We start from the raw sequence: 20,918 nt of genomic DNA on the forward strand, positions 1-20,918 counted from the left end.
ATACTTGAGGAGAACAATCTCGGGTTCCGGAAGCACCTCAAGACCTTCCTCTTTGCTTCTGCCTTTGCACCTCCTCTCCCCGGCTTACCTGTTCTGTCTCGGCATAGTGCACCTAGTTACCCTCTCACTTTCGGGCCCATGTACCTGCTCACCCTGCCACCCACCTGCACTGCCTCCAGCAATCCCATGCACTGGGGTCTGTATCTGTAACCTACCCTACAGTCCCCCTTTTTTTCTGCACTTATCTGACACTCCCTGGCTCTTGCCTCAACCCTAGCACTTGCCACTTGCTGACTGCACTACCACTGTTTGCTGCTTTTATTATTTATTTTATTTATTTATCATTTATTTATTTTTATTCTTTTTGCTTAGCACTTTCCACTTCTCCCCACCCCCCCATGCACTTCCACTCTTTCCCTCTCTCAAGCACTTTCATGTTCTCAATGTCACTGGGCCTCTAAGATCGTTGTTTTGTTCTCCCCTGTTCCCTCCCCTGCCTCGTCGCGCTCTGAAACACTAGTGTACGAGCGCGATACAAATACAATATCAATATTAATGATCAGCATACCGACAAATTGTACTTCCTTGACATGCAAGGTGGTCTTGCACATGGCCTTCCATCATAGGGTGGGCCATTCCATGAGGGGATGATGGCATATGGGAATACCTATAACAGAGACTGCATCTGTTGTGAGAGTGTTCATTTTTGGGTCCTTTCTAAAGAGGAGAAAGCAAATCAGGCCTTCTATGAATAACTGTGTTTGGTATGTCAAGAGCAGTGAGAGAGGAGCCCCATCGGCTGCGTTGGTCAATCAGCATGTATGTGCATGTTATAGACCCGTTCCCTCTGAGAAAAGCTGCCTCTCCTCCCACCATCAGGCCTGGTCTTCAATGGTCACAGCAGTGAGGATCTGTGGCAAAGGATCTACAGCTCCATCTTTAACATTAGCCCCTCTCTCCACAGACAGGAAACTTACTCGTGCATTTGGCAGGACAGCGTTCCCAAGGTCATCATTATATCTCTGCTATACCAGCAGTGGGCAATCACTGGCTATGAAAGGAATTTCGCGACTGACTTTATTGAGGCTTCAGTGTGCCACATTAGCACACCAACACTAGGAATGTGCATAGGAGCCGACCTTCATCAACAGTACTTCCACAATGCAATCCGACATCCAAGAACAAACCGTGGGTTGGTCATGAAACAGAGTAGATTTCATTCATACAACCACTGATGAAGAATTTGCCAATAAGAAAACTTCCACTCGAACTGCCATATGCCTCATTAAGTGGATGAACTAACCCCCAAAATCATTTTGTGCCATCCAAGACAAAAGGAGCTATCCGCAGGGCAGGTCTCTTCCAAGTGGCATAACCAAGAACACGCTCCAAAAGGCTTCTATTCTCAGCTCTCCTTCACAAATCCACTGCCTGAGCAATGAGTACCTCTCACCCACCCATCTTCAGAGCAGGGGAGAGAGGGCAGATTTGGTGCCATTGTGATGGAAGGCCATCTGTGAAGGCCGAAAACCTGTGTGGGGGAAAACCACCTTCCACCAGGTGTTTCTTTGAGGTTCCCCCATTAGCTTTACCAGGATTTCTCCCAGAAAGCTGCTCTGCATCTTTCATTGAATGTATGCAGGTGTCAAGCTCCAGCTCTCGTTACTCCGTGGTTGTGTCTGTGCGAGTAATTCTGTTTCTGAAAGTAAATTCTGCTAATCATATCATACTTTCCTAATGCACCCATGTAACTTCCTGGGACTGTCTCCTGACACCCTCAGCAAGTGCCCTGCAGGAGCACAAGGCCAAGGTCAACTGTGGATACCAAAACATAGCTGCTGGAACTCAACGTTCCAACCGGCAGAGGTGAGTTTTTAGCATCTACTCCAAATGTTGAAAATAGCATAACTGTGACCCAGACTGCTAAGTGGCATTATGAGTATATACATTTAAGCCATGCTTGGTTTTGATATGGTGTGTATTTAGAGTACCCAATTTTACAGCCACAAACATTTGAATGCCATATTGTTGTTAGCTTGATGAGCAGTGTCTTATGCATGACAGGGACATTACAGGGTATTACAACAACAATGTGGGACCCAACCTAGGAAGTATTCTATGATCATCCTGAGGAGAAACAACACCTTCCACCAGAGAACAAGAACCCCCCACTCCTACATCTGCCCGGCCAATTCTTGGAACCAGTACTTCTAAGGCAGTCCTGCCTTGAAAATGACCCTCTCACTCCAGGGTGTTGATCACTGGAAACCTTTTGATGTAAGCAGACAGAGTAAGAGGTGATTTTTGAGTAGCTCAGATCCCAGAGGGGTCTCAACATCTTGGATATGTTTTATATGATATGATTGGTTATTTATAATGCGCTTAATACCCAGAGGTTTCTAAGCGCGGACCCGGGGTTCGAACCTGTGTTTCTCTCTGTCGTCTTGCTTCTAAGGCAAGCACGTTGCCCCTGAGTTATCCTCACGAGACTGGGTTGGGCACTAAAAACGCCCTGCCCCCATTACCACTTCCTGCAGACAAGGCACCTTGGGTATGACATCAGCAGACAATTGACATTTTTCACAGCAGTCAAGATTGAACTCCTAACAAAAGTCTTGCTGTGGAACCAATCTGCTGTATCATTTTCCTATATAAATAGAGGAAATCTCCCCTTAGATGATACATTTTTGGACTTCAAGATAAGAATTATTCACCTTGATCTCTGTTGGAAAAACAGTCTATTCCAAAGTCCTCTGCTATAGAGATGAAGACAGAGAGCTCAAAGGAAAAGGAAAGCTCTTCTACATAATCTCCATGTTCTATGTGGAATGGCTATCTGGCTTTACAAGACCTAGTACAACTGTGACATGGGTACTCAGGAACCTGCCACTGTAGGTGATAGAATCCTACAAGTGCCCTGTACACATTTTACTGGCTGGGAAGGGCATAAGAAAGGACCCGCCATACCCCTGAAACCCTACACTGAATCTCTCAGTGACTGTCATGTCCAGAAAGCAATCCAAAGCCTGCCTAATGCCTCAAGACACTTTTTAAGCCAGTTGGCCCTATTTAACTCACTTCAAGGCACCAAGTACTTTGAACTGCTTAACTGATCTTCGAGACATCCAGACCCAGATTTGACACGATCTCTGGCGCAACTCCATGGAAGAAACTGAATTGTCATGTCTTGACAGCCAACTCAATCCAACAGAAGCATCACCTCAACCCATCTTAAATGCCGACTTGACCTTCAGGAAGCCATCAACTCATCCATCTCAGACACCAACTTGAGCCAACAGAAGCGCCATCTTGATGCAGACTCAAATCCACTCCCTGGAAGACATTGACTCGATCTGTCTCGAACACTGACTCGTTCCACTGGGAGCTTCACCTCGAACTGTCTCGACACCAACTTGCCATTGGGAAAGCATGACTTGTTCTTCTCATCACTCGCTCAACTGCAGTAAAGTACCTACAAGCCCAGCTAAATGCTGTTGAGCCCCAAACACAAGAAAATAATGGAATTTGAAGAAGTCTTGTCCCCCTGATCCTCCTGAAGGACAATAGTAATGTTTGAGCTCCCTTTCAGCACCATTTGAAAGGTATAACCATAAACCTTGACATTTTTCTGCTAAAACCTTTGCTTGAACACCCCTCCCTACAAACTCAGAGAGCCCTTTACTTTAAAGTTTACTTTCCCTGTGTTTTCACTTTCAGGAGTGGACCAGTAGTATGTTTATTAGTTATCATTAGCTATACAAGAAATAACATTATTATTATGTACATTTTTGTTAATGTAGTTAAAGATCCTATCTGAACTGAATCTTGGATGGACATTTTTTATTATTTTGGTCCAACTGTACTAGTGTTTGTTGGAATTGCTTCTATACCAGCTCACACCCCCTCTTGAAGAGTATAGCCTATGCATGGCCCATGGTACCAAATGAGGTAACAGAGGTATACCTGTTCTTTATGTGCCTGGTTCACCTTTATGATTGGGATCACTGCTGGTTCAGTTGTAGTGTGGAGCTGGACTCCGAGACCCCCGGCCGGCCGATAGAGCCAATGCTTGCTCAGAAGTACTTTAAGACAAGATAGCTGCAGCCATGAAATGGATGAGGGTGCAGATTTATTACTCCAACACCAATCAATAAGGACAACTCAATGGTTTGGCAAAGGGAGTCAGTTTAATGACAAGTACAAATAACGGGGAGTTATTGATATCAGCACTGATGCGATCGTCCTTCTCGCTTCAACTCCAACGAGCTTCATACAAGTTGCAACATTTATACTCAAAACTCGTCATCATTGACGTGTAACACTCAAAAGTTAACATGCAATTCTATTGGTTAGGAAAAGGTAACTTTACTATAGGTACTTTATCTGTATATGGTAACGGAGTGAGGGGATTGGGTAAACACTGTCAGGTGGGCGTCTAAGCCGTTCCTTCAAAAATGACTACAGTAGACGTCACTAAAAGTACAACGTCCCATTGGTTCTACTAACTATAGGACCCTAGATTATTTGGTCCATTGTGATTGGGTGGGCACCAACCCCATGCATACTTTTCCACTTCGCTTAGCAGCACGCAAAATGGTAGGTCAGGTTCAGGGTGCCCCTTAGTTACCCAGCCTTCCTCCGATTACAGTTACAATCAATCATCACTTTAGTAGCCATGTGTCAATTATTTCATTGTGGTTGGCCTCGAGACTGCATCTTCTGTCTGGAAAAGTTCTGATATCTCTGCCTGGTCAGGTGGCAAGTGTAGGTTTGAACCCTCGCTTCTTCTTGCTCGGCTGGTCACGTGAATCCGACAACGTGAATTTGTCTCTTTTCTCTCAATTTGTGTATTTGATTTTCGTTTCACCCACCACCTGCCTTCGCCTTCTTAGCTCGACCTTTCAGACGCGGGATATTCTGTTCTTAGTTTCAATGAAATGTAGCTACTGTTCGCCTCTTCTATTGGTATGACCTTGGCTTTGCTGGCACGAGTTGCCTCTGCTGAGTTTCGTTTCAGCCGTCTCTTCTCGTTTTGCTAAATATGGATCTTTTCTCTAGTAACCTGGCTTGATTCTGTTTTTTGTGCAAAGTAGACATAAATTTATAATACTGCGCTTCGATGAGGTAGATTATGAATAATGGCGCTTGCTGCACTATTCTTCTACTAAGCATAGCAAGCCGCACTGTTTCCTTAGCTTTCTTGCCATTCCAAGTATATTTACAGGTGTAAACTGGTCGAATACCTTCATCTTGCTTACAGCTTTAACTTCTTTGCATTTCAACATCGTCCTTTCACTTCAGGTTCACGATATCCTTATTCATGGCGTTTCGTCTCTTTGCATCATTCTTTGGTTGTCATTTCTTCTATCTGCAAGACAGTCCGGGCCCTTGTGACGTCACCATTCGTCTTCCATCAAGACCTTTTTGGTTTCTTCTGGGACTTTACTTAGGCAATCTTCATTCATTTCATTTGTTGGTAGGGTTTTCTTAATGGATACCTTACTGTCCATGGTTTTCTTGGTATTGGTACGTCAACAGGTGCTGTTCTTCTGATAGGCACTGGGCAGAGCCCTACTGCCGCTCTCTGATGGTTTATTTGCTCATCATACGTCACATATCTTGGTGTGAACGTTCCTGCTACTTCCAAATGGGCGACTGGAGTGCAGGCTTTATTTGGGACCTCCTCTACACTCCCCCTTCTGGGCGATTCATCGACCACTTTCACTTCCGTCTTTGGATTCACCTTACTTGGTTCCTCTGTATTCATCTTCACGTCATCGCCTGGGTTCATTCCTGCTTCATCTTCTGGATGTATACATGATGGTCTGAAGAAGTGTCTCTTTGGAGTCCATATTTTTTATTACTCCTTTCAGGCTTCCTGCTGTCCTTACATGTCGTCTTTATTCCATGTCATCAATTGACATTGTCCATTTGGGCTGCAGCAAACCCATCTTCCCACATAGTTTCGATGTTTCCTGGGGTAGAGAAACTTTGTTCCTTCTGGTACATGAATGCTGGTCTTCACAAAGTCTCTTATTTCTTCATCAGTCAGGTCTTTGGGCTTCCATCCTGGCTTGACATCAATCATGATCTTCATCCCTATGGCTTTCTTTGCAATTTTCTGGCACTGAGAGATTATTATCTTGATAACAAATAATCCTAGCAATATCATCACTAGCAGGGCTCCCAGGAACTTGAATGCATCTGCCATCCATTGTGGAACCAATGAGAATAGTGCTCCATACCAGCTGTCATCATCTACTTCGTCAGTTTCATGGATTATCTGGTTCTGCAGCTTCGTCAGCATACCTATGGCTTCTGTTAGAGTTCCATTCTCCTCATCGTGAGAAGGTGTAAATGTGCAACATGATTCTCCGATTTTTGCACAAACTCCTCCATCCGTAGCTGTGATCATGTCAAGGACATATCTGTTCTGGAGAGTCATCAGTCGGATGGCTCTTAACTCTTCCTTGATTGCATTAAATCCTTTTATTGTCGTGTTGATGGTCTGCAGTAACTCCCATCTGGTTATCTGTAACCATTTATTATTTGCACCAACTTGGAATCTTGGCACGAAAATTGTCGCGAACACTGATGAGGTGAGGCTAAACAGCCTGTGTTGACATGGGATTGCATGAAAGGCTTCTTCTGATTTGGCAGAGAAGTAATTTTCCCGTTTCAATCGAGTCATCAGTTCCACAGATCTCTTTTTTCTCAGGTGAGCATCTGCTTTCGGAAAACTGTCAATATTCAGGTCACTTTTTCAGGATCACCAATGCTGGAACGTGGACATTCATTATGGTGCAAATACCTCCCCAGTTTTTCGGCAGTCTTATGTATGCTTTGAATCCACATGCCCTATAATGATCCATAATTACTGCAGTTCCGTGCACCATTCCTGCAGCATCAAAAACTCGCCCACAGTTCTTTCTTGTGCCATTGTTCCTGAAGCAGAACTTTGGGCTCTCCAGTGGCACTATCTGCAAGGGTCCTCCTCTATCTTCGACCCACGTCAGCAGTTTTGCAAGCTTTGGCCATAATGGCTTGCATCCATTCTGTACAATGTCATTGGTGCTTTGGTAATGACCAGTGGCTATCCAGGCTCTACAAATACCTACTCCTTTCTCCCATCCGTCTGGTGAAAGCACTGTTCCCCAAATCTGCATTTGGCCTCTGTTCTTCCAACTTTGAGCCTCTCTGGAGTTTTTCCTTGGACATTTTGCTTCTGATTTACTTCCCATCTGATTTCTGTTCCTGTCACTCCAGGTATCTCGTACCGGATTACATGGTTCCTAGTATGAGCTCTGTTTCTTGTCTTTATGTCTTGAACATAATCATCTTCATCGGGATAGGCTGTTTCAGTCACCCATATTAGGGAAGCATCACTGCCCATCAACTGGCCTCTGGTCTTGCACATGGCTATGTGTGAAAGACAGTGTGTTGTCATTTCTACATCTACAAAGATCTTGGACTTCCCCATGCTGTATGGTAGGAGTGCACAAACAAAGCATTCCCCTTCTGAATTTCGTCTTCCAACTTCTTTCATGTGCTGGTACCAAATGCTGTTTCCCAAATGTGCTGTGCTGTCCAAGTAATCGTTTAGTTCGCTGTTGTCTCCATGCATGTTTCTCTTGATTCTCAAGGTTTTCATGTAGTTTGCTATCACTAAATCCCTAAATGCATCTGTATGGCTCCTTCTTGCTGGAGGATTTTCAGGTATCCTGGTCCATGGTGCAGGCCTCCTCATCTACGCCATTTGAGTGGAGGAAAGTCTGGTAATTCTTTCTATTTCCTCTTGCCGCTTCCTGGCTCTGGCTAATGACGGCCATATGGATTCTGCTATCAGCTGTGTACGTGAGATCTTCTATGAGTTTGTCTTCGCTCCATCAGTGTTGTCGCAGGGGTGTTCATTACTATCATTTCTGTTGGTTTCTTCTCCAACTCCTCTAGTTTTTCCACTATGTCTGCTTCCTTCATTTGGCCCTTCCCTTTACTTGTAGTGATGTTTCTCATAGTAGGCAGTCTCTTCTTCTCTAATGTTTTGAATTCTGGTTCTGCAGTCATTGAAACGAGGCCTGTTGCGTATACATTCCATGTTTGCATGCGTGTGGTTGTCAGTAACCTTTTTTCATTCACTCTTTGCCAACCCTGTCTCCGGCTTTTCGATATGCTTGTTAACACAAGTGTGTGTGTGCCATTGCTAATCACATCATTTGAAGTTCATTCATTCCACCATCAGATCTTCTGGGGACTGGAATGACTATGTAAGGTCTGGGTAAATGTGTGTGTTTCATGCACACATCATTAGGTGGGTGCACTGGAATAGGAACGCTTTGTGCACCAATACAAAATGCAGTTCTGATCGTTAATGACAATAAAACAATGATGACTATAATACACAAATACATTATGCTCCAGTAGGTCAGGCGGCAGCATTTTCTTCCAGAGAAACGTGGACTTCTTTCCTCCTGCGGAGGACAAGGTTGCTGCTCTGGACTCCCATCTCGATCATTCGCCAAAATGTTAACTATTATTATACTCCTTTAAACAATATTGGGCCTCATTACGACCCTGGCGCTAAGTGAAAAACGATGGCGGTAAATGGTTACCGCCATCGTTTTCCGCCAGGTCCGATCATGACCCGTGACCGTTAACTACGATGCCATTAGCGGCATCGTAGTTAACGCTGCCGCTAACTGCGTCAAGGGCGCGCGCACGCGACCTCCCACACCGTACTTAGCGCCATGGCGGAAAGGTACGCGAATGCCGACCCAAGCGGACATGCACCTAACGCCATCACCCAGCCCGTTAAGTACCTTACCGCCATGGTGCTAATTACGACATCGCAAACCAACCGTAAAGGGCCATGTAAAGTGAATGCAGCTGCCACAGGTGCACAGAAACAGTACAGGTGAAGGCAATACAGACTCAGGAAGTACAAAAAGAGCACACCCCACCCCTTCCCACACCCAGTCACACTCCACAATGATACCAATACGACTAGCAATGTTGGGGCTGGAGGACCTGATAGCAATGCAAGTGCTACAACAGCAACAACAACAACAGGCAGCACAGAGGAGACGCAGGAGGAGAAGGAGGGCAAGGCAGGCCCAGCAAGCCCCACCAGCACAGCCAGTGCCACCACGCAGGCAGCCCCCAATCCCACGCATCAGAGCCAATCCATTCAACCTCACTGCTGAGCAGATCCACACCCTGTACCGTTTGGACCGGGACACCATCACCGCCATCGTAGACATGACACACAACGACATCGTCAGCATGATAGAAACTCCAACCGCCATCCCACCCCTACTGAAGGTAGTGTCTGTACTACACTTCCTGGCCACAGGCACCTACCAGCACACAGTGGGGCACTTGCATGGCATTTCACAACCATTATTCTCACGAACACTCATCCAAGTGCTCGATGCCCTCCTCAAGCACACAGACGACCACATCTCATTACCACGGACTGCCCAGGAGATTGCAAACACCAAAGTGGGTTTCCATGCACTAGCCGGCATACCCGGTTGCATCGGTGCCATCGACTGCACCCATGTGGAATTGGTGGTTCCACGTGCCATGGAGGTACCGTACCGCAACCGGAAACAGTTCCACTCAATCAACGTGCAAATGGTCTGTGACTCCAACAAGATCATCACACATTGTTGTGCCCGATTCCCCGGATCAACCCATGATTCCATGGTCCTGAGGAACTCCACAATACCACGCTACATGGAGCGACATGCAGGCCCAAGATCCTGGCTACTCGGTGAGTCCAATGTCATGGAAGTGAGCAGGTGAATGACGTACCGATGCATACTCCACCTGGCTGAGGGGGGGGGAATGATGCATACTCCACCTGGCTGAAAGGGGGGGATGATGCATACTCCACCTGGCTGAAAGGGGGGGAATGATGCATACTCCACCTGGCTGAAAGGGGGGGGGGAATGATGCATACTCCACCTGGCTGAAAGGGGGGGGGAATGATGCATACTCAACCTGGCTGAAAGGGGGGGGGTGATGCATACTCCACCTGGCTGTGAGTAGCAGAGAGAACGGAGACAGAAGATACCCTGAAGCAATCCATACTCCACCCAACACCAGTAAAGCCAATAGCCAACGCATGCAGCCCTACCATGTGAATGAGGTTGTGTCCCAACCATGACACAACCATCTGCAAGTGCATTCTACCAAATCAGACCACATTGTCAACAATGAAAAGCACCTACATGCACGTCACCAAACACCATCAACCGATAGGCCTGTCCCCCATAACTGCCCACGAAGGAGGCACATGACGGACAGAAACATCAACACACCATTACACAGACAGCAGGGCCCCCACAATGTCCCTGTCTACATCAGCATTGCTCAATGGGGTCATGATGAGGCCCACAGCAATGTTGCAATGATGTGCGCATTGCCATCACAGGACATGTGCCAGGCCAACTAACCAAACGGAATGAACGGACACAGTGGATGGGCACTCACAATGCACTCAACCCCTCTGCATACATTGGGTGATGGCATGCAAAACAGGCCATGGGAGCCATGAGCATATACTGGTTGCATTGCGTGAATCAATTAGTGCATGTAGAAGTGAGCCAAAGTAACAGTTGGATGCAAGCCATGGTGGCACATCATGTTCTTGATCAGACGACATGACTGACACATACATTCTCGCCTACATACAGGTGATGCAGGCTGTCCCCTGAAGAGGTGGCTCCTTACACCAGTCTGGAACCCGCAGAACCAGCACGAGGAGGACTTCAACCGTGCACATACACGTACTCGTGTGGTCATAGAGCAGACATTCGGCCTATTGAAGGCACGGTTCCGAAGCCTCAGCAGGTCTGGTGGGGCACTCCTGTACCGCCATGAGAAGGTGGCAAAGATCGTCATGGCATGTGTCATGCTACACAATATGTGCGTCAGACGGAATGTGCCCCTGCCCCCTGACGCAGAACTGCAACCACCTGATGATGAGGATGAGGAGGGTGCAGATGGGGCGGCACCCCATGGAGGAGGCGATGCACAGGAGGGGCGTGCAATGCGCCAAAGTATCATCGACCACTGCTTCTAGCACACACGGCTGGTGTGTATCACATGGAGACTGCACTTGGGGCACTGTGTGTCTCTGGGACATGCACACTGTGGACTGTACACCAATAAAGCACACATATGCAATGAAAATGTCCACACATTTCATTTTGGGAAAGCAAAAAGTGTATTTCAATCATTAAACGTCGTGACACAACCACTCCCCCCTCCCCCCTCCCTCCTGCACACCCCAACACACCCCCTCCCCCCTCCCCCCTGCACACCCCAACACACCCCCTCCCCCCTCCCCCTGCACACCTCAACACACCCCTCCCACCTCCCCCCTGCACACCCCAACACACCCCCTCCCACCTCCCCCCTGCACACCCCAACACACCCCATGAAGGTGTCAACAGATGCCTGTGACAGTGGCCACAGGCTGTTACAAGCCCCCTCTCCCGGCCCCCGGGGCACCCCTGGCTGTGGAGCGCAGGTTACGTCCGGAACGTCGGACGGGGCTGCTCTGTGCAGAACTGGCAGCGGAGGATGTCCCTGCCTGCCCCCGTGCATGCACGTCCTGTAGGGTGTGGGTGAGCTCAGTGAGCGCACGACGCAAGCCGGCAAGTTCACCACAGATGTCCCTGGACATGGCCTGCATGGCATCCCTCAGGGTGGCAGTGCTCTGCGCTACTTCGGCCCTTAGGGTCTCCGTGGCCTGTTCAATGGTTGCCCTAGCCCCCACACATTCCGCGGCTTGCTCAGTCAGCATCGTGGACAGTTGTTGCTGCCGTTCTATGATGTCCTCGAGGGACTGCTGCCCCTGCTGGACCATGCCCAGTGCTGGTGGTGTGATGGAGGGGCTGCTCCCCTCCTGTGGACTGAGGACTGGGCATGGGATAGAAGGCCACTCCTCTACCTCTGTGTGCCCCTGTGTGTGATCCTCATGGGGGCTGGCGTCTGACAAACAGGGGGAATGTAGTAGGTCAGTGGGGCTTCTGACTTCGTGCTCCTCAATGTCAGAGTCTGAACATGCAGCAATTGCAGCTGTTTCTCCCATGTTGCTGCTGGCCGCAGACCCGGTGCCTTCTGTGGCAGGCAATGTTGGTACAGGTGGAGCTGCTGCTGCTGGCCTGCTGCCTACAGGGGTGCTTGCCGGTGGCCCGTCCGGTTTGCTTGCAGTGGATTCTGCTTGTTGTGGGGTCTGCCTCACTGCAGCTGAGGTTGAGGGTGCGGGGATGGTATTATTGGCCTTCTTGGCTCTCTTCGTCGCAGGGGTGTCCTGGTCCTCGGGGTGTGAATCTGTGCCTGTGGTGGAGCAAAGGAGGGAGGGCGTTATTGATGGGTCTGCGGACTTTGGAATGACAATGATTGACATGATTCTGGTCAGTAGATGAGGCAGATTTCAGGCAGGGCCATGCAGGTTGTCTCCTTTTTGTGTGGAATGTGGATGCAGGTATGTGGGTGCCAGCAGTGTATACAGGGTGGTGCTCGCATGTGGCTATGGGCAGTGTGGAGCTAATGTGTTGCATTTACACTCTAGGGCAACCTTGTGCTACACATGAATGGACTGCAGTGACTATGGCATGTATTGTTTGAAGCACCTACCTTCATCGCCTGATGTCGGAGCTCCCCTTTCCATCCCTCCGACGCCTTCAATGCCTTCCATGCCAATCGTGGTTGCACAAATCTCCTCCCACGGTTGGAGTTTTAGTGGGGATTCAGAACCTCCACCGGTACCCAGGGCAAGGTTGCGATTCGCAGAGATGACGGCTCTGACCCGTATGCGAAGGTCTTCCCAGCGCTTCCTGCACTGCTGTAGGTGCGGGGTACGGTCCCCACCGCGCTGACGCGCTCGGCCACCAGGGCCCAGATGGCCTTCTTTTTCGCTATCGCTGTTCTGGTCATTTCCAGGGAGAAAACGACAGCTGCGTTGTCTTGCAGGGTCTCCGCAAGCATGCAGAGTTCCTCCCGGCTAAATTTTTCCTGGCGCTGGCGGTCACATGCCTTCTTAACAACTTTAGGCATTTTTGGGCAGTTGGATGGGTGGGTGATTGGTTGGGACAGGTGTCTGGGTTGGATCTGGTGTTGTTCGGTAGGATGGCATTGGATTGTGTTTTTAAAGATGGCCGACGTGCTGTTTCCCGTTCCGCCGCGATGACGCTATTTCCGGTTCTGCTTTTTACGGTGGCCGCTAATTACGGTGGCCGCTACTTACGGTGGCGGAAGTGCACCTTGCTCGACTTACGATGCCGGTAGAGGCCTTTTCCGCCATGGCGTTAATTGCATTACCGCCATGGCGTGATGCTCGTGCGCGATGGGTCGTAATGTGGCGCTCTTTACGCCATCGGCCCACGGCGTTAACGCTCATTACGCCATGGCGGTAATGACGGCAGATTACCGCCTGGGTCGTAATGAGGCCCATTGTCTTTCGGATTCTGTGTTAAGAGTTGCAGGTGTTCCCACAATTGTCTCCTCTCTTGTGACTGTGAATTGTCTCTTATCTCGGGATACAATTCTCTTACTCGGCTATGGGAAGTGTCAATATCAAGCAATAATTCAGCAAGTCTCTTTTACTGTGCATGTTCAAAGTATGTCAGCCCCCAGTCTATGCCTCTTATCTGCTTCAGTCCTGAAGACATATTGGGCCTCATTCTGAGTTGGGCGGTAAGGGTTAATGGTCAGCGGTAAGGAGACCGGTGCCGTTAAACCCTTACTGCCCAATTCCGAGGTCCCTTAGCGGGAGCTGCCAATGACTTGTGGTCTGACCACACGTCCTTTACGGGTCCCGCTAAGGGACCAGGGCGCTAATAACGGGCCCGCTATTTGCGGGCCTGTAATTAGCGCCCTCCTCATTCCCATTGAGTACTATAGGGGCTCAATGGGAATGGGGAATGGTTGGTTGAATGGGGACTTACGGATCCGCACAGGTCGGAATGTCCCGGTAAGTCCCCATTCAACCAGACCGGACCTGGACCCGGTTTTGGAGGCAGCCATGGCGCTAATAGCCTCCCTGATTACTCTGCCATCCTCTTCCCCTAAATCTTCTTCCCCTGGGGTAAAACCCCATACTGCCCTGATTATTCTGTTGTGGATTATTGACCTGCTGCATGCTCGATTCAGCTGTGCTAGTTAACATGGCTCCCTCAAGAGCATATTTTGACAATTTCTTCTGCACCAATTTCGCTCCTCACCCTTTCATGCAGCTTCCTTTTTGCAATTCGTTTCTTGCAATAGCCTGCAATAGTGTGCGATGGCCAGCTATATTTTTGACCAATGTTTAGCCTCGATTCCTACCAATTTCTTGAGCTGTTTCTGTACCAGCTCTGGCAGCCCTTGACACAGTATATGGTAAAACACAGGTATAGATTTCCCCCAAGATTCATGAGTCTCGAGTACCCACGTGTCTTGAAAATTCTGTATATAAATCAACAGATCCTCAGACTCCTTCATTTTACATGTCATTATAGCTCCCATATCAGAAGTGTCTGGGTAAAGCACTCGTAGTGCCTTCCATACCGCGGCTCTGCAATTGTTAAACGGAGCTCCGTCATGTGCGGTATTTATTGTGGTCACACAAGGGTAACCTGCCCGTGTCCACACATCATCTGCTCTTTCACCAAGTATGGCGATTAGGAGACCCTTGATATCCCCTATAGCTAACGTGTTCCCTCCTGTCATTTTTTCTAACTTGTGTATCCACTTTCCGGCTCCCGATGTCAGCATTGGAAGTTTGTTTTTCAAATGTTCTCGATCCATGTGTGGCCATGGAATATATTGTGGTCTTGCCCCCCCCATTCTCGAGTAACGGAAATTGGGATGTATGGCTCTCTTTCTCTTCTCTCATTGTTCTCCTGTCCATTGCAGGGGGGATAATATTCCCGCATTGCCGCCTGCCTGGCAATTTCGTAAGCCTGTCCCCAAAGGGTGGTGGTGACACCTCTCTCTGACCGTGAGATACTTCTTTGTGTCGGTCTGACTGCGTGACTGACTCTGATGCCCTCGTTGCAGACTTACTAGTATCTGACCATCTTATCCTTTTTCCCCTTGGGAATCGTCTTTCGCTTCTGTCTCTTCCTCCTTTTCCTCGCGCTCCTCCCTTTCTGAGTCGGACATGGTCTGTCCCCACCTCATGCCACTTCTTGTGTCTTCTTTGTTCCTACCTATTTCAAGTCTATCCAGGGATCGTTCTCTATTCCCTCTACTTCGGGAGGCATCCTCAGTGTCATAAAGTTGAGTGCTCTCTAGGCGCTCGTCTTCACCTCCCCTTGTGTATTTGTTCTAACCCCATTTTGTCATATATTCTATCGATCGTTTCTCCGATGCTTCTGGTGTCGAAGTCATCTTCAATATTCACCCTAGATGTGCCTGGTACTGAATCATACGCAGGGAAGAATTCTTCGATGTCTTCCCAATCTACAACTGGATCAGGTTTTTTAACCTCTCTTAACAGATATTCAAGATCGTGTGCTCTCTGCCTTCGCTTACGTTCTACATCGTCATTGAATTCTCTGCACTTCCTCGCCTCTTCTCTTACCCTATCTTCTTCCTTTTTCTTTCCGTTTCTTTGTTCATCTGCAGTTCGGATTTCCTCATCCCTTTGTCTCTTTATTCTTTTCTCTCGGATCCTCTGCTCTTCCTCTAACTTACGCTGCTCCTGTCTGTCTTGATCATTGCCTGCTCTCTGTTTGCGATCGAGCTGTCTTTCTTGCTTTTTGTGATATAACTGTTCTCGTCTCTGTCTATCTTTTTTCCTTATTCTTTCGTCTTTCAATTCTTTCTCTTTCTCCTTTCTCTGTACATTGTCTAGCCTCTTCTTTTGTTTCACGTCATCAATGCCTTTGCCATCGAGTTTCAATAAAATGTGCCCTCCCATCCATTCGTTTTTTGCGAATCTCATCAGTTGTATCTTCACATCCTTTCAATCTTTTACCTTCTCTCTACTTATGGAGAGATGTACTTGTCTGTGTCTGGTCCCTTCTCTCATCATCACGTCTCTCCTTGTCCCTTGGGACTGTGGAGGTGCTATCCTTATCTTTTTTCTTTACCTTGATATTCATCACTACTTTGCGTAGGTGACTCACATGCCGGGTTGCTATATCCCGTGGCTGATTTAAGTTCTCACAGCGGGTATAACCCCTCGCCACTATTTTCTTCAACCTTCGTGTCGGATAGGGAGGGTGGAGCGGTAGGCGTCTCACCCCCTCTGAACATACATTAAGTATCAAATCTATTGGCAGCTCCTCTCCCTTTGCTTGTTCATACATCTTCCAAAGCTCTAGAACAGCCAGGCATTTGTCTAACTTTTTGCCCGTATATGTGGTGTGCAAATATGTCATCATGTGTTGAAAAACAGCTTTAGATAAGGACCCGCCCTGTGACCTTGGCCATGGCATAAACAGTTTGTGGGCGGTTCCTTTAACCCACTCTGTACTGTATTTTTTCAGTTTAGGTGCATGTTTCGGCAACTGTTTGCACATGTGTGCTAATGGAGTTATGTCCTCCATGTTTCAATCTGCTGCCTTTCACTTTGTTAAGGCTTTAGGTGGCTTAAACAATTCCAACATTATGAGCGAGCACCAATCAATGCAAGCTCCAATTCCGATTTTTTTTTCCACAACATTTTATATATTCTATTTGACTCAAAAAACATCAATTTGTATACTATAATATCTCAGTTACTCAATCGTGTAAAATTTAAGTCAGTTCTTCTAAAGAAAACTTTTGATTTATGATGCCACAACAAACAACATGCAAGACAGATGTTTAACAGACTAGACGAACACCAGCTGGTCATATACGAGGCTTGCTCAGAAGTACTTTATGACAAGATAGCCGCACCCATGAGATGGATGGGGGTGCAGATTTATAACACCAATCAATAAGGACAACTCAATGGTTTGGCAAAGGGAGTCCATTTAATGACAAGTAAAAAAAACAGGGAGTTATGGATATCAGCAGTGATGCGATCGTCCTTCTCACTTCAACTCCAACGAACTTCACACAAGTTGTAACATTTATACTCAAAACTCGTCATCCTTGACGTGTAACACTCAAAAGTTAACATGCATTTCTATTGGTTAGGAAAAGGTAACTTTACTATATGTGCTATATCTGTATATGGTAACGGAGTGAGGGGATTGTTTAAACACTGTCAGGTGGGTGTCTAAGCCCTTCTTTCAAAAATGACTACAGTAGATGTCACAAAACGTAGGACGTCCCATTGGTTCTACTAACTATATTATCATAGTATTTGGTCCATTGTGATTGGGTTGGCACCAACCCCATGCATACTTTTCCACTTTGCTTAGCAACACGCAGAATGGTAGGCCAGGTGTGGGGAGCCCCTTAGTTACCCGGCCTTCCTCCAATCAATTATGGTTAAGATCAATCATCACTTTACTAGCCATGTGTCAATTAGTTCACTGTGATTGGCCTCGAGACTGCATCCTCTGTCTGGAAAAGTTCAAATATCTCTGCCTGGTCAGGTGCCAAGTGTAGCTGCTTCTTCTTGCTCACCTGGTCACGTGATTCCGACACCATGGATTTGTCTCTTTTCTCTCAATTTGTGTATTTGATTTTCGTTTCACCCACCACCTGCCTTTGCACTCTTATCTCGACCTTTCAGAGGCAGGATATTCTGGTCTTAGTTTCAATTAAATGTAGCTACTGTTTGCCTCTTCTATTGGTATGACCTTGGCTTTCCTGGCACAAGTTGCCTCTGCTGAGTTTCGTTTCAGCCGTCTCTTCTCGTTTTGCTAAATATGAATCTTTTCTCATTTGGCCTTTAGTAACCTGGGTTGATTCTGCTTTTTGTGCAAAGTAGAAATACATGTATAATACTGCGCTTCGTTTGAGGTAGATTATGTATAATGGCGCTTGCCTCACTATTCTTCTACTAAGCATAGCAAGCTGCACTGTTTTCTTAGCTTTCCTGCAGTTCCAAGCATATTTACAGGTGTAAACTCGTAGAATATCTTCATCTTGCTTACAGCTTTAACTTCTTTGCATTTCGACATCATCCTTTCACTTTAGGTTCAGGATATCCTTATTCATGGCATTTTATCTCTTTGCATCATTCTCTGGTTGTCATTTCTTCTATCTGTAAGTCCGTCCGGGCCTTCGTGACATCACCATTCGTCTTCCATCAAGACCTATTTGGTTTCTTCAGGGACTGTACTTAGGCAATCTTCCTTTCGTTTAATTTGTTGGTATTGTTTTCTTAATGGATACCTTACTGTCGATAGTTTTCTTGGTATTGGTACATCAACAGGTGCTGTTCTTCTAATAGGCACTGGGCACAGCCCTACTGCAGTTCTCTGCTGGTTTATTTGCTCATCATACATCACAAATCTCGGTGTGAACGTTCCTGGTACTTCAAAATGGGCGGCTGGAGTGCAGGCTTTATTTGGGACCTCCTCTACAGAGCTGAGAAGGCACTTTAGCCACTACACATCCTTGTATTCTTGCAGAGCAGTAGCCATTTCTTTACAGTCATTTACCAGACCGATATACTTGAAAATGTCGAATGTAGAAATTACTGCATAGTAATAATAATAATAATTTAGCATTTATATAGTGCTACGAACCCTCAGGTATCTAAGCGCTGCTTATTATTACCCACAGTGTGTGGTTTTCATTTATCAATCTCGGAAGGATGAAAGGCTGAGTTTGGCCCTGCTGGGATTCAAACCTGCATCAGCAGACTCTGCACAGATGTCAAAGCGAGCGCTCCACTCGCTGTGCTATCGGACCGCCTGCATCTATTTGCATTTTAAATGCAGGGGGGGGCCCCCTGCCCCACCATCTACCCCTCACATTAAATATTCGGCTTATCGCCCACCCAATTTCTAAAAAATATCCCCAAAATTGGAGAATTAACTCCAAAAAAGAAGCTGTCATTTCCCCATTCGAAATTGTTCTCCCAACTTTTGGTACGGATGGTCAGAATCTCCCAAGACTTTTGGATTATGCCATTTATGGAGATGAAATATCCCATTTGTCTTCCCCTCTTCCCCCATCACAGGCTCCTTTATTAAAACCAGGATCTGTGACCCTTTTTGAAGAAGTGGAGAAACCCATCCAGGCCTGGGCAGTGCCGTAAATCCCGAATTCTGAAAGAATGTTGGTTACATCTCAAGGTTATTTACAACCAGGTAGGCTTGCACACGCTCTCAGACCTCTTGTCCTCCAAACTTCATCTTCCAAAGAAGAGGCCGTAGATAATGAACATGTGTTGATTCAGCCAGCCTCGATTCATGAGCCTGAAATCTGCATACGTCTATTTTCCGATATGGCCGGCTCATCATCAGAATCTCTGTTTTTCACTTGGCAGTATCGTACGCCAACAGCCAATATTACCAGAACAAGGAACAGGTTGATTCCTTTTGGTCTCTTTTCTGCCTCTCATGTCTTTGCAAAGCTGATGTCGGTGGTAGCCTCTAAATGTTATCTTTAAAAGATATATGTATTCCCCTGTTTGTAAGACTGGTTGGTTCAAGCTTTAACACCCTGAACTATAAGTCAGCTAAAGCTTCTGTCTAGACTGCGAACCAGGTTAAATCTCTTTTTTTCTCTGGACCTTTCAGTGAATCAGATGAAGTCTCTCATAATGCCCACACCAAAAATGACGTCTCAAGGCTATTTCTGATCCAAGAATGTCCAAGTCCCCTCAGCATGCATCCTGGATTGGTCAGGAGCCCTGGTCCTAAGGGAAGGTTCTAGCCCTTTCCCTGCTGCACAAAATAGTGACCAGCTTTATAGTGAGATGGAACTGCTCACCAATTCTGATCAGCCCTCACCAGCCAGCAAGTTTACAGCTTCCTTGGACCTCATCAGTCTTGTATTCCTTCCTGAGTTGTGTCTTGCTTAATGAGACCATCAACTGAATCAAAAGGGGGAAGTCAGGGTCTCCATCCTTCTGTCAAGTGATGAATTTGGCTTCCTGATTCCTGAGGAGTTTACCTTGTGTCATCTAAGGACACCTTTATATCATTCAAACTGCAAGGAATGTTAGTTCTTAGGCCCCTTGATCTTAGTACAACAGCAAGTGGATATAGTTATGTTACTGGTCTCTGGTGTGAGAAAACTGAAGTTGTCTCACCCGTCCTCTGGGATTTGTCATCCAGACGTCCAGGACCTGGCCATCACTTTTGGATCCAGTTCCTGGGGGTGGACCAGTGCCAGAGGATCACCTGGGTGAGGGGTCTTCGGGGAGTGGGACACCGGATGGTGAGATGTGGTATCCCCTTCCCTCTAACACCTTTACCACATCCTACCAGGTAGGATACTTAGGAACTCAAACCCCACTCTTTTCCAACATGAACACTTTCTCACAAACAGCTCACTATGAGAGAAAACAGCTCTATACGTGACATGTCCCAAAACAATGGTCAGGCAGGGTCAGGCAATTACTGACCATTACACTTACCTGACTTCCATTACATTTTCCCACATGGATAAAAGGCGGACCACAAGAGTACACTCTGAGCGAGGCAAAGCACACAAGGAAGCAGCAGTTCCAAGATGGCAGTTTAATACAAGGCAAAAGATGGCAAAACAGAAGGAGATTGCAAGGAAGGAAGTGCCCTTGACCTTTTTGATGAGGAACCGTTACTTTCATGAACCTTCAAGAATAGAAGATGTAAGACCAGGAAACAAGGCTGAAGAATCCTGTATTGTGTGTCGGAGGCACCCGGGGCTCTCCAGCATCGATAGTCAAGGTGGGGAGAATCGCTTGCCGCTGTGGCACTGTCCTTGGCGCCTACAACAAAGCAGTGCCAGTGAAGTCAGCACAGCCAGTGAGTTGGGGAGAATGATACCAGACCGGTCTGTGTTGAAGCCAAGGTTGCAAGCGGCAACATTGTATACTGAAAGCT

This window comes from Ambystoma mexicanum, chromosome 1p (genome assembly GCF_040938575.1).
Source record: "Ambystoma mexicanum isolate Mex_15411 chromosome 1p, UKY_AmexF1_1, whole genome shotgun sequence".
NCBI classification, from domain to species: Eukaryota; Metazoa; Chordata; class Amphibia; order Caudata; family Ambystomatidae; genus Ambystoma; species Ambystoma mexicanum.